Genomic DNA, 13732 nt, shown 5'->3' with positions numbered 1-13732 from the left:
GATCTAATGTTTTTTTTCTCAACACTGGAAATTTTAAATTTTTCACAAGCAAACTTTTTGCAATCTAAACACAGTCAAATCAAGCCATGATCGTTACAAGCAATCTCATTTATGGTGGGTACTATAGTTTGGATGTGTCCCTCAAATTTCACATGTTGGAAATGTAATTGTCCAACTCACATGTTGTTTACAGGTGAGAGCATTGGAAGGTACTTACAATTAGATAGGGTCGTCAGGGTGGGTCCTCTATGATGGACAGGAGGCTTTATAAGAAGGGGAAGGGAGACCTGAGTTGACACTTGTGCTCTTGGCATCTCATCATGTGACGCCCTCTGCTAGGTCGTGACACAGTACAGAAACCTTTTCCAGAAGCTGCCACCATACCCCATGACTTCCCATTTTGAAGAGTGTTATACACATACGTTCATGTTGTTTTCTTAACATAGGTTAAATGCAAATAAAATAGTACCATCGAATTATGAATTTTACTTAAAATGTAAAATGGGATAAATATGAAAATAGAGGAAAATATTAATTTTATTTTAAAATTATTTTGTTCTACATTTTATTGATAGTATTTTTCCTTTCAGAAAAGTTCTATTACTAGAAACAAAAACCTCGTACAGAACGAATGAACATAAATACATTCAGAAAAGAAATCAGACAATTGCTGCATCGACATATTAAGCTATAATAATAATAATAATGCAAAGAAAGTAGTAACAGTCCTTATCGTAAACATCATTATTGTTATTAAAGTAAAGTAACGGTCTTTATCTTAAACAGTATTATTGTTATTAAATTTTAAGCCTTTTTAATTTTGTGAAGGCAAAAACGGAAACCTAATAAACACATGTATATGTAAAAAAAATAGTTCTATTACTTTGTACATTCTAAGAATACACCTATTCCTCTTAAATAATGTCAATTTATCAATGGTTAGATTTAATCTAAGAAATAGGACATGTTTCACACAAAGCAAACCGAAACAAAATGAAAACTGTTTCATTTTCTCCCTTACATCTCTATTACATCATCCACATGGAAACTTCCCTGCAGCAAGCGATAAAAAGGCTTTTTATCCAGATATAGTATACACTGAACTGAGCACTTAAAAACATACAGAGGCCATTTGCAGTTCAGTCCACTTAATTGCTAATATGAATTTGTTCAGGTATTTTCTTATTTTTTCTTTTTGTAGATAACTTACCTTCAAGCATAAGCCATGTGAACATCTTTTTGCAATACTAAAAGAGGCCCCTATCCCTGAATTTAGAGTTATTTCTATTTGAATAATTTTATCTTGGTTTTAGTTTTATTTCTTATTTCTCATTTTATTTATTTATTTGGACAGCAGGGTAGGGGACTTGGCATATTCTTTTGGTTAATTTACAAATTTACCAACCTATCTTCTAAACCATAGTAAGTAATGCAGTCCTTAGAAAATCAGTGATTCTCTCCTGGCTTGTTCCACATAGCTAAGTTCTGCCAGGAGTGTCTGTTTCGGTAGATGCAGTCTCTTGCATTTTAAACTCAGACTTGATGTCTCTTGCCATGCTTATTATTTTCACTCCCCTCTTCCTCCATGGAACTAGAGAGGACAGTCAAGAATTGATCAGAATCCAGGAAGAGTTTGGGATTTTCTCCTAGCACCAGAAGGAAAGGTATGAGTCCTACGATGTTTGAAGCTCTGTGAATTATAGAAAGGAAGGCAACTGGGCACAGGAGATTCCGACAGGGCGCTGGCATGTTGATGTGTCAGTTGTAAGCCTAATGGTGAAGCGAAAACCAACCAACCAAACAGAAAATCCCTGAATGAGAAATATTGGTCCAAAGAAAGCAAATGAAAATCAATTTTCATTATTTTTTCTGAAAACAGAAATAATACATAAATTGTTGAACATTTCAAAAATGTACATTATTTCTACCACTATTTTTTGTTAATATCTTTCTATGTTACAAAGTATAGAACTTCTAATATTTAGTTTGCCTTTTTTTCTGTTTTAACAGCATCTTGGCACTTTAGTGTGCTTTTGAATAGCTGTATGTTCTATTTTGTAGTGGACCTTAATAAACTGGAATTACTTTGATGGGAAATTTGGAGACCAAGACCATTCTTAAAATTTAATTTTTTGTCTTGCCAAATATATATTTGTTGATTTTTTTCCCTGTGAATTATAATTCCTTCAACTGCATGATGTACATTGTCGGGGAGGGGACAGTGAGCTGTCTGGTGCAGTTTAATTCACAGAATCCCATTGGAAGCATTGATCCAGGAGTGTGACAACTCCCTTATAAAGCGTTCCCGTAATTTGCCAAAAGTTACTCAAAAGGTGGTGGACTCACACTTTTGAATAGCAGTTTCTCTCTGGATGATGGTACAAGGTAACTCAAAGAATAAACATGGCAGCTCAAAGTATATACAAGGGGTAAGAAAAAAAGAAGCTACGAATGCGTGGTTGTGGAACAGATGATTTGGTGTTTGGTAAGACATCATCCGTTTCTCCTCAAATGGAGGGTTTGATCACAGAATCCATGAAGAAAAAGATAAGTCCTTGCCAGGCTCCTTCCTTATGCCAAGTATCAAGTTTTCCTCTTTCTACCAGATTGCCTGTATACGCTAGTAGTCATGGGGGAAAAATAATGGCTACATCACTAAAGCATTTGTCCTAGACATTGAGTAATATTTTAAGAAAGATTGATATTATATTAATTTTCTTTGTCATTTTTCCTATAAATGCTTTTAGACCGTATTGATGTTTTGACATTTATTTAAATGATCATTAAGAAATCAGGATATGTCTTAAAATTCAGATTCCTGGGTCTTACCCAGATGTTCTGAATTTAAAATTGTGGATATAAAGGAATACAATTATTCATTTAAAAAAGTATACAAAAAACCTAGGTGAGTACGTAGTTTAAAACAGGGCACAAAAAGCTCTGCTGGGTCATGTTGAAGCAGATGTTTTATTGTAATCACAATTAGTATTAGTTACCCCTTTCTGAGTTCTTTCTATAAGCTATCCATTTTATTTCACATATATAATCTTACTTAGGCATTAGAAATATGGGTTAAAAATATCACAGCTCTGTAGTTGAGATAACCAATAATCAGAGACTTAGAATAATATTAAAATTAAAAATTAAATTAATAAGGAAACACACATATACATAAACATACAATATAAAGAATGTAGAAGACAGATCTAGAATTCTAATTAGTGTCAGAGTAATGTCAAAGTCTGCAATAGATAATCTTGGCTGGATGAGTCAGGGAGAGTTCTGAAATTGTTTTACACTTTGACAGTGAACTCACCAAGGATTGTTTTAACCTGCTAAGGATTGTTTTGACTAAAACTCTTGTGTAACTATTCTAGAATTGTTGGCTCTCATGCATAAAGCCATTTAAGTGACATGACTCAAGATGAAAAAGGCTATAGAATGGAAAATGTGTTAATTAAACTTTGCTGTTACCCCAAGAATCACTCTAATATTTTGTGCATTGAAGATATAGCGTAAGCATAATGAAAACTGGGCAATCTGTGTTTGCTAAATCTGCCATTATTATCCGCACTCAGAGTTGTGTCCTTTGTGGGTAAGCGTAATGACATTGGTGTACATCATCTCTGGTGTTTCTACTCATGGCACTTAGTCACTGTAAAAGGTATTTCAAGGGTATTCTGAAAATAGGATTCCACATCAAATGTGGTGACTAACATGAGGCTCAGAGGTTCAGTTTGGTTTTGATTGCTCTTCTGAAGCACTTTCTGAACAGGGCAGTATTTTAATGTCACGAAATCCTCCAGAGGCAGGAAACAATGCATTCCAAATCTGCATGAAAAGGTGGCTATAAGAGAGAGAGCTGACGGTAATTCTTTTGTAGAAGGAAGGGCGAATTATCTCAAGGTGCCACCATTGCAAGGTTCTAAACAAATCCATAATTAAAAAAGAAAAAAACTCAGCTGAAGATAACGGTTTGCAGCTGAGAATTGGCCAAAGGCCCTGTTTTTGCACACCCAGGAAAAAACCACATATTTCTCACCTTCAAACACGGCAGCTAAATTGATGATGTCCCTTTGTTTCCTTCTGTTTTCATTCTCTTTACTCCTACAGTTACTCTTATTATATGCCTTAGATGATAAATTGTCAATGTTTGTGGATTTTCTTACATGATCCAAATTTCATTACTTGACCTACAGCCTAAATCACCTTCATTGAGTACAGTCCTTGATCATTCTCTTTAAAGTCACAGTTTGTTGGCACAGCCCTGAAAATAGTTTCCAGAAATCATACTCTTTTGTTCCTACTCTTATTAAAACATTTACTCTGCTCACACCCATACAACCAGGCACTTACATTTAATTTGTTTCAAAAGTTTGAACTCCTCTCTCGGCCTCTTTTTACTTTTACATCACCCAGTCTCAATCCTTTTTCATCTCGAAATGATAAGAGATCACAAACCCAAAGATAGCAAATCATGTCAGAAACTGCCCAGGTCTCAGGTTCAAGGAAACTACAGTTTCAGGCTGGATCTCCTCTTGACCAGAGGTGTAAAAATCAGATAACTTGTATTATTTTTGAGACCTCAATTTCTTTATAAGAAATAATGAACAAGCTTCTATCCAAAATCCTAAAAAAAAATAAATGACTTTATAAGTAATAAGGTAATTTTCATGGCTAAAATAACAAAAATGATCTGGTGTAAGATAATAGCAAGGCCCAATAACTGCAGGCAAGCTGAAAATTTTATTACCCAGTATAAACACAGTCAAAATGTGCACACCAAAACAAACAAACAAAACAAAACAAAACCACACTGTCTGCTGCCTGGAGAGCTGTGTGCATTGAGATCATCTTTCTCACTCTCTTAATTTTTTTCCTACTGCTAAAATGTTATGACCTTCTAGTGTCAAAATCCTCTATAGAAATAATTTTTAACAATAGCCAAAGTTAAATAAGAGACACAGAGAGAAGGATATTAAATTACTTCCAAGCGCCCTAAATCAGAGCTCATATTCTACCTAAAGGCAGCTCAAGAATGAGGCACAGTATGAAGGTAGGGGCTTGAGAACTGGACTGAGTTCATATTCAGGAAGAAATAAGCATTATTAGCAACTTGTTAGGGATGGTGGATTCATTGACTTATGAATAAGAAACAAGGCAGGTTCAGGGTAAACTATATGTACCCTCTGGAATGAGAATACCACCTATTATTTAATTATTATTATTTTTAAATTTCAGATTAGTGTGAGGATATAAATCAGGGGTCCTCAAACTTTTTAAACAGGGAGCCAGTTCACTGTCCCTCAGACCGTTGGAGGGCCGGACTACGGGCCCCTGGATGAGTTGGCTGCTAAGCAGGACAGGCAGTAGCGGCAAAAACACCAGGCAGGCTGGATAAATGTCCTAGGCGGGCCCCACGTGGCCTGCAGGCCGTAGTTTGAGGATGCCTGATATAAACCATTAGGTTACAATGTTTGCATTTGTTAGGTAAGGGTAAGGCACTTGTTGTAGTCACACCCTTCCCCCAGGCAGTGTGCCATATACCCCTACATTGTGCCCATCAGGTGAGAGCACATCAATCCCCTACCTGCCCCCTCCAGCTTGAATTAAATCAAGTTTTTCTCTTGTGTAGTATTGAATACATTGGATATTTGCTTTTCCATTCTTGTGATACTTTATTAAAGAGAATGTTTCCATCTCTATCTAGGTTACAAAAGACGTAAAGCCTCCATTTTAGTTATAGCTGAATAATATTCTAGGGTATACATATATCACCCTGTTGAACTGACTTATTTGTGGTCTTTGAATAGGCAAAAATTTCTTAGATAAGATACTGTACTTTTTACAGATAAAATGTAAAGGAAAAATTGACCAATTTCACTTCAACAATATTAAAGTGTTCTGTTTTTTGAAAGACACTATTTAAAAATTTAATATTAGTACTGGGAGAAAATATTAACAATATATATACTTAAGAAATGACTCTTTTTTCCTTTTTTACTATTTGACATTCATTGACGGTACAAAGAATTAGGTTATGCTGATTGCATTTGTCAGGTAAAATCCCTCTATAAATGTCTTAACACAATAACTAAGAAAAAGACATGAAGGCTATGTTAACCACTTGGATGAAAGTATTTCAAATTGTATACAGAAACAGTACACTGTACCCCATGATAGTATTAATGTACACTGCTATGATTTAATAAAAAAATTTAAAAAAAGAATATATAAAGAAAACATACACCTCAGTAGTAAGGTAAAAAACAGTTAAAAACTGGTCAAAAATATTTATATTGCCAGAAAATAGAAAAGTGGCCAATAAATGCCTAAAAAAATGTGTAAGATCTTTACTCATCAGAGAAATGAAAATTAAAGTCATAATGAGACAGCAGTTTACACATATTTAAAAGACTGGCAGTACTTAAGGTTGGAGATTTGGAACAACTGGTTCTTATACATTGTTGGTGGAAATGTAGAATGGTGTAGCCATTTTGGAACCTGTTGGAAGACTCTTAAAAAGTTCCCAGCTCACTCAGATGATTTAATAATTCAGTTCCTAAATACTTAACCAGGACAAATAAAAATATATGTCTACACAAAGATCTATATCTTTGAATAATCATAGAAAATGATTTAGTTATTATGATAACTAAAAATTGGAAATAACCGAAATGTTCCTTGATGGGTAGGTGCATAAACACAATGTGGTATGTCCACATAATGGAATACTACTCAGCAATGAAAGGGCATCCAACTATTGACAAATACAATATGAATACATATCAAAAATATTATGGTGAGCAATATAAGCCAGGGACAACGTGTGGTTTCATATATCCATATATAATATAAGATTTTTTAGAATAGACAAAACTAATTTATAGTGACAGATGGCAAATCAGTGGCCGCTTTTGACTGTGGGGGTTATCTGGAGTGGTGACTGCAAAAGGGCATGAGAAACATTCTGTAGTGATGACAATGTTTTGTACCTTGACTGTCAACATGTACCAAACTGGGTGCCTCAGTTTAATATTGTATTGTACCTCAGTACAATTAATATTACTATTTAATTGTACCTCAGTAAAATATATGAAAAAAATATATATTGATAATATATAGATATGAGCGTCTAGAAACGTTTAAAACTGCCATCAAAGCACCAGTAGAAAGAAAAAGATGAAGATGCTGGAGGACGTAGATTAACTAGTTTAATGGTGTGGTACTTGAGAAGATAGGAAGAAATGAAATTAAGGGTAAAGGAGGGAGACAGGTATTAAATGATAAGTAGGATTTTTACTAATGGATAAAAGGAAGCTGATGTGATGCAAGCAGCCATTGTTTTTGTTTAGGAGGCTAAATGTGGAAGCATGACAGAATTCATGATGTATAGTTGCAATTCTATTGTTGAAATGCAAAGTGAATTTTCTGTTGAAAAGTAACTTTTACACTAGTCAAAATACATACTTGCAAAACTTTAATGTCAGAAACTGAACTCAAAATAGAACACCATTAAGTGTCAAATTTTGGTCCCATTGTTCATTCCAATTTTTCTTCCCTTTGGGGTGTCTATTCAATTTCTGTGGAGTCTTGGCTTAATGAATCTCTTTACTTAGAAAAGAATGTACAAAACAATATTTAAGAAATACCATGAGTGTAATTAAATATTAAAAATTGCAATAGTACTATCAAAATAGACTTTGTAAAATTTTGAAAATTGTGAAGTCCATGAAAGTCTTATAATTTTATTTCAAGCTTTTAAATAATAATACTTATACTACAAGCTTACTATTTAACTTATAATAAGATTTTTTCACATTTATTTTCTTGAAATAGTATTAGTAACCCAATAAATTTTTGAGTGTTAAAAATTTGTATTTCTCAAAATTATTTTCTTTAAAAAAAAATGTAATGACTCTTTACCTCTAGGCTGTTTAAATGGAAATTCAAGTTGAACCAGAATATCAGAGCATTAGATTAAGACATTACAGAGAAAATAATGTTATACAATAAAAAGACTGCAATTAAAGCTCCCTAATTTCAAATTCCGAGGTCATAAAGATGTTCTTTTAATTAAAAGCCTTAGCCAAAAATGCCACATAAGAACACCCATTAAATGGGGCTGTAAACAGAAATGGACTGAGATATGGAAGCTGAGAAGCCTAGCTTTAAAGGCAGAGTCCCAGATTTTAAGCCACAGCTGGTATAATCAATAAATAAGTGAAGCAGCAATCCAAGAGAGTGCTAAATGATAATACTGTAAAACAGTCTCAATGTCACGTTTATGTAATAGGCATCCATCTTCCAGAGGCTTTCTAATGACCATTTGTTCTCTGTCCAAGGAGCTAACCACATACAAACTTAAGTGCAGTGGCCATTATGAAAGAAATAACACCACATTATGGAAAAATAAGTCAAATTCTGTATTCTCTAACACACAATAGGAACCATGCAAAAAATGCAAGATAGAAATTTATTGGAGTCAATTCACATACTTATATGTTACATAGGATAGTAATTGTTTAAAAATGCATCAGGTGAGGACTCTTTAGCTTGCAAATCACAGATGCCCCAGCTTGAATGAGTTTAAACAAAAGGAAGAGACTATTGAAAAGGGTGCTAGTATCTCAGATAATCTGAATGAAAGTTGATCAATAAAGATACAGAAAGGGAAGTGATGCATCTGGGCCTTTGGAAACAATAGGATAATGTATTAAAGATTGATGAAAAATATGGCTGCAATACTTCCTAAGACTTTATATTCCAGCCCTGTATAGTAAAAATGGTGTTTTTTTATTCTGTACCCCCAAATCTATGGGCTCAAGAACTAATTGTCTCTGCTTTGGCAAATGCCTGCCCTTGGACTAAGGGCCTTGCAGCCAGGTGAGAGGGGTTGCATTGCTCATGGAGCTGAAGATGGACTGGATGACAGGCAAGGGATTTCACCTGTACAAAGAATGCCACAGGTGATCACGCATTTTCTTCTTTCCCCAAGGCAATAAAAGCAGAGTTTTAATGGAAAATATTCATACTAAGATATATTTACAGGGTTCGAGTAGCAATCTGTAACACTAAGTTTTAGGCCAATTTGAATTACTTCATTTTGATGCCAGAAATGCATAAGTCTATTGCATTAGTCACATAAAGGGAGCTTAATTTTCCTTTTTATTTGTGATCTTAGAAAAATAATTTGAGGTTATTTTCTATTTTAGTGCATACATTTGTGAGGTCCTAACATTTCAATCTTGGCTAGTTGGTTGGGAGAATAGTTATCCTTCAGTTAAGGAAACAAACAGCTCAAGTTCAGTTAGGTCTCCAGTATTGGAGGATTTGTGGGCAGTGAAACGTGGAATACAAATATAGTCAGAGACATTTGCCAAGTACTTTAACATGTGTCCCTGAGTGCTTAGCAAACACGAGCATACTGCCCTCAGAAAGCTTCTAATCTAGATACAGTATTAATTGTATTTCTATGTTCTATACCACTTGATCATGTTTTTCTTTCTTTCATCTTTTATGGAATCTTCAGCTGTTTATCTCTTAAATTTGTTGTTAAAAGGGGGAGTTATCAGTTCATATAGATCATAAAATGTTTTACAAATTTAAACCAAATTCAATCTCTATATCTCTAAACAGTGTGAAGTTGACCCATGAAACTGCATTTTAAAAATTTCTCCCAGATATCTCTGATATGCACAGTCAGTTAGAAACCAGTGCTATTGATTCTGAGGTTCTGCCAGTGGCCCTGTTTACTTTTTACTTTGCATATTCTATCTTGAAAATTCCATATAATCCCATGCCCGTATCTGTTGTTTCACAATAAAGAAGCATAAATTTACATTTTCAGCACAGACCTGGCATTCAGACAAGCACATTAAGCTGCCAACTAGACAGCTCTTCTTGCAAGTGGCACAAGCACCTCATGCACCACCTGTCCAAAATTAAATTTACTCATCTCAACCCAGGTCTCTCAAACTGTGTGTTCCCTCTTTCTTGTTCTGGTACCACCGTGATTCACCTGATATGCATGTCAGAAAGATACCACGAGAAAGCTACCATGTTCCTTGAATCCTCTGTCTTCACCTGTTTCTTTCCATCTCCTCTCTTTGCCTAGCTTAGTGCAACCTCAAATTCCTGGGTTTAGGAGATCCACAGCCATGCCCACTGTGGCTCTAATAGGTCAGCTGGCCCTGCCCACATTCTGTGCCAGCATGATGCTAGAGTGGCCTTTCTAAATGGACATAAACTCACACAGCTCCTTTGATTAGACATTTTTACTGGCTCATCATATCTTTAGTACAAAATTAAAGTGCATTTCTATATCTCATAGTGTCCTTTTTCATTTTATATATAGCCTTTCTGTATTTGCTTCTCTAACTAGAATATATATATATATATATATATATATATGCATTCATGTGTATATACCCATAAGGCATCACTTTAGGCTACCGTATTGATTATCACATGCTCTAATCCTGGAATAGGCTTGGAATATTGCAGGTACCAACTGCATATCTATTGAATAGATGAATTTTTATATGAAACAGTGAACTATTCTAATCTGGACAAATTATTTTGCCTTCATCCTTTGTTGTATTCATACTGAGCTACTGCAATTGTATGGACAGACTGTGATACTGCATGATAACTTGCTTCCCCAAATCGTTTTGGGAATTCTTCCTAGCCTTCCATATTTTCTCTTTAGTCTCTCCCTACAATGTGAACACACACACACACACACACACACACACACAGATGCACATGTGTCCATGCATATACAGTCACATCCACACCTGAACTTGCCCCTAGCTAATTTCAGCATTTTAAAGGAGGCCGTTATTATATGTTTTCTCAAGAAACATTTTCTAGCATCATATTTATTACCATCCCTCCTCCCATCCTCCAAGCCAGATTGTTGTCCTAGGGTATTCACTGCATGATGTAATTGATTTTCATGGTTGTTGTTTATCTTCTCTAACAACTATAATGTTTGAAAACTAGAGCTGTGTCTTTAATTCCTGAATTCTAGGGTCTGGCATACTGCTCGTGCCTGGCACATATACTAGGTGATAAATGAATGAAGTATTAAGAAAACAAAGCAGGATAACAGGCAAATACTATGAGAATGCTAAAAAAAAAAAAAAAAATCCCTCAACAATGATGCAATAAGATGAGTGATATTAAGAGATTTATTTATTTATTTTAAGAAATTTATTGGCTCGGCGCCTGTGGCTCAAGCGGCTAAGGTGCCAGCCACATACACCTAAGGTGGCGGGTTCGAATCCCCAGCCCGGGCCCGCCAAACAACAATGATGGCTGCAACCAAAAAATGGCCAGGCATTGTGGTGGGTGCCTGTAGTCCCAGCTACTTGGAAGGCTGAGGCAGGAGACTCACTTGAGCCCAGGAGTTGGAGGTTGCTGTGAGCATGATGCCATGGCACTCTACCCAGGGGGATAGCTTGAGGCTCTGTCTCAAAAAAAAAAAAAAGAAATTTACTGAAGAATGGAAATTCATGTTATTAATCCAGAATGATACACAAAACATCTCTTGAATAATTTAATTATAGATTCTAGCTCCATCACATATCTCTACCATTTTAAATGATAAGATCCCCTAACCAATCTCCTTTAAGGTTTGGGATTCCTGTGGTGTTGGTGTTTCTTTGTTACACTGCCATTGATGCGGGTGGTGATCCTGGACATAATAGAAGATGGGAAGTTAAGAAATTACATGGAATGAAAACACTGATAAAGCCAATGAATTAAGGATTTCAAAAGTTAAAAAGAGAAATGCAAAAAAAAAAAATATGTAGAGTAAGACAGCTGAGAATTCTTTTTTTTTTTTTTTTGAGTCTTTGAGAAAGAGTCTTACTCTGTTGCTTCAGCCTAGCTTAGTGTAGTCTCAAATTCCTGGGTTTAAAGATTCTCTTGCCTTTGCCTCCCCAGTAGCCAGGACTACATGCACCTACTGATTTTTGTTTTTAGTAGAGATGGGGTCTTGCTCTTTCTCAGTCTGATCTTGAACTCCTGAGCTCAAGTAATTGCCCTACCTCAGCCTCCCAGAGTGTTAGGATTACAAGCCTGGCTCTGGGCCCATCTGAAAATTCTTTACCTACCTAATACATAAAATGAATATAAAGATTTTAGATGATAAAGGTGATAATGATGATTGAATGATATTAGAAATATTCCTACTTCTTTATTCAGAGGTTGTGATAAACCAGAAACTGTACCTAAGTGTCAGGTTAGGGTTTTTTGGTATGAACTTCTGGAAGGTATGCTAGCCAGATCCTTCATGTCTGTGTCTTAAGAAAAGAGGAAGAAGTGGAGGGGAAAGAGGTTTGCATGTGGCTGCATTAATAAATGAATGAATGAATTTGACAACAGTACAATGAGGTATATTACTTAATAAAGTTCTCCTTAAAAGTGATGCAAAATTCCAATTTATGAGTGACTGAAAGACTTGAGAAGAAATAAAATTAATGCCTTTTTGGGGGTGAAAGAGCTCTGAGTTGGCAGAAATGTAGCTGTTGCTAAATGGTAAAAAAGCTAAGAAAACAAGCCAGAATGAGAAATAATTATTTAAAAATGCAGAGAAAAAGAAAGGTAAAGGAAGAGATATTTTAAAGTACTATATTCATTAGCAATTGATAAGGAATGGGTGGAGATTTTGCCTAAGTTGGTAAGGTGAGAAGAACTCTAAATAGATGAATTCCATATGAATAAGACATTTAAGATCAACTATGGTGACAGATGCAAAAACACTGAAAAGTATAAAACATTATGGAAATGTAATGTGTGATTATTAGATTATGACTCCTATCATTAGATCACAAGTTATTTGAGGAATAATCTGTTAGTACTACACTTCTATGACATAATTTATTTTTTATTAGATCCTGAAAAATAATCATAACGAAAGAAGTCATTTTACCGGCAGCCCAGTTTGTGTTATGAGGAGATTTGTCATTAAGTGAGTAGTTTCCCAAGGAGTTCTGAATGTCAATTATCAGCGAGGGGCAATTTCTACCATTATTTCTTTTAGACTAAACAAAAGCCAGTAAACTTTACCATATGTTAATGAGACCGGGCAAAAGCAATACTAAAGAGCTGTGGTTGAATCAGCTTCTAAAAAATAAGCCGTAGTACAGATAATAAATTTTATAATATTGTCCATCTACTTACCATAAACATGCATGGTGCAGGCTCTAAGTTTATGAATAATAGCTTCATTTTGAAGTAATTAGGATTCAATGCCATTAACAGCAGGATGTCTGGATAATTATATTTTAGAATGAAATGTCTAAGAAAAGGCATTTCTGTTCTTATGACAATTATGTGTGTGATTAATGGCATAAATGACAATATCCAATATACATATAGAATAGCAAAAATTAACTGTATCTATCATGAGTGACAGTATGAAAATTAGATGAAATCAATAATCACAAGTAAGGAATGGCTCTGTTAATACTGTTAATATTGTGTTCTCCAAAGCATGGATATCAAGGCAGGGTTAGGAATGGATAATGTTGGTACTTTTGTCATTTCATCTCAGTCTCAGTGAATATCAGTGAGTACATATCAATAACGTGCACTCTGTAAATGCTCTACCATCTGAAAGATGCTCCAGTGCCAAAGGTACATCTGAGGAGCAACTGTGAAAATTACCATAAGCAAACATCTCGGCAGGAAAATTCAGCTCTAGGATTTTTCGTATTTTTAG

The sequence above is a fragment of the Otolemur garnettii genome, unplaced genomic scaffold, assembly GCF_000181295.1.
Source record: "Otolemur garnettii isolate 467f Iridium unplaced genomic scaffold, OtoGar3 scaffold00002, whole genome shotgun sequence".
NCBI lineage: Eukaryota > Metazoa > Chordata > Mammalia > Primates > Galagidae > Otolemur > Otolemur garnettii.
Note: the sequence above shows the minus strand (reverse complement) of the source record.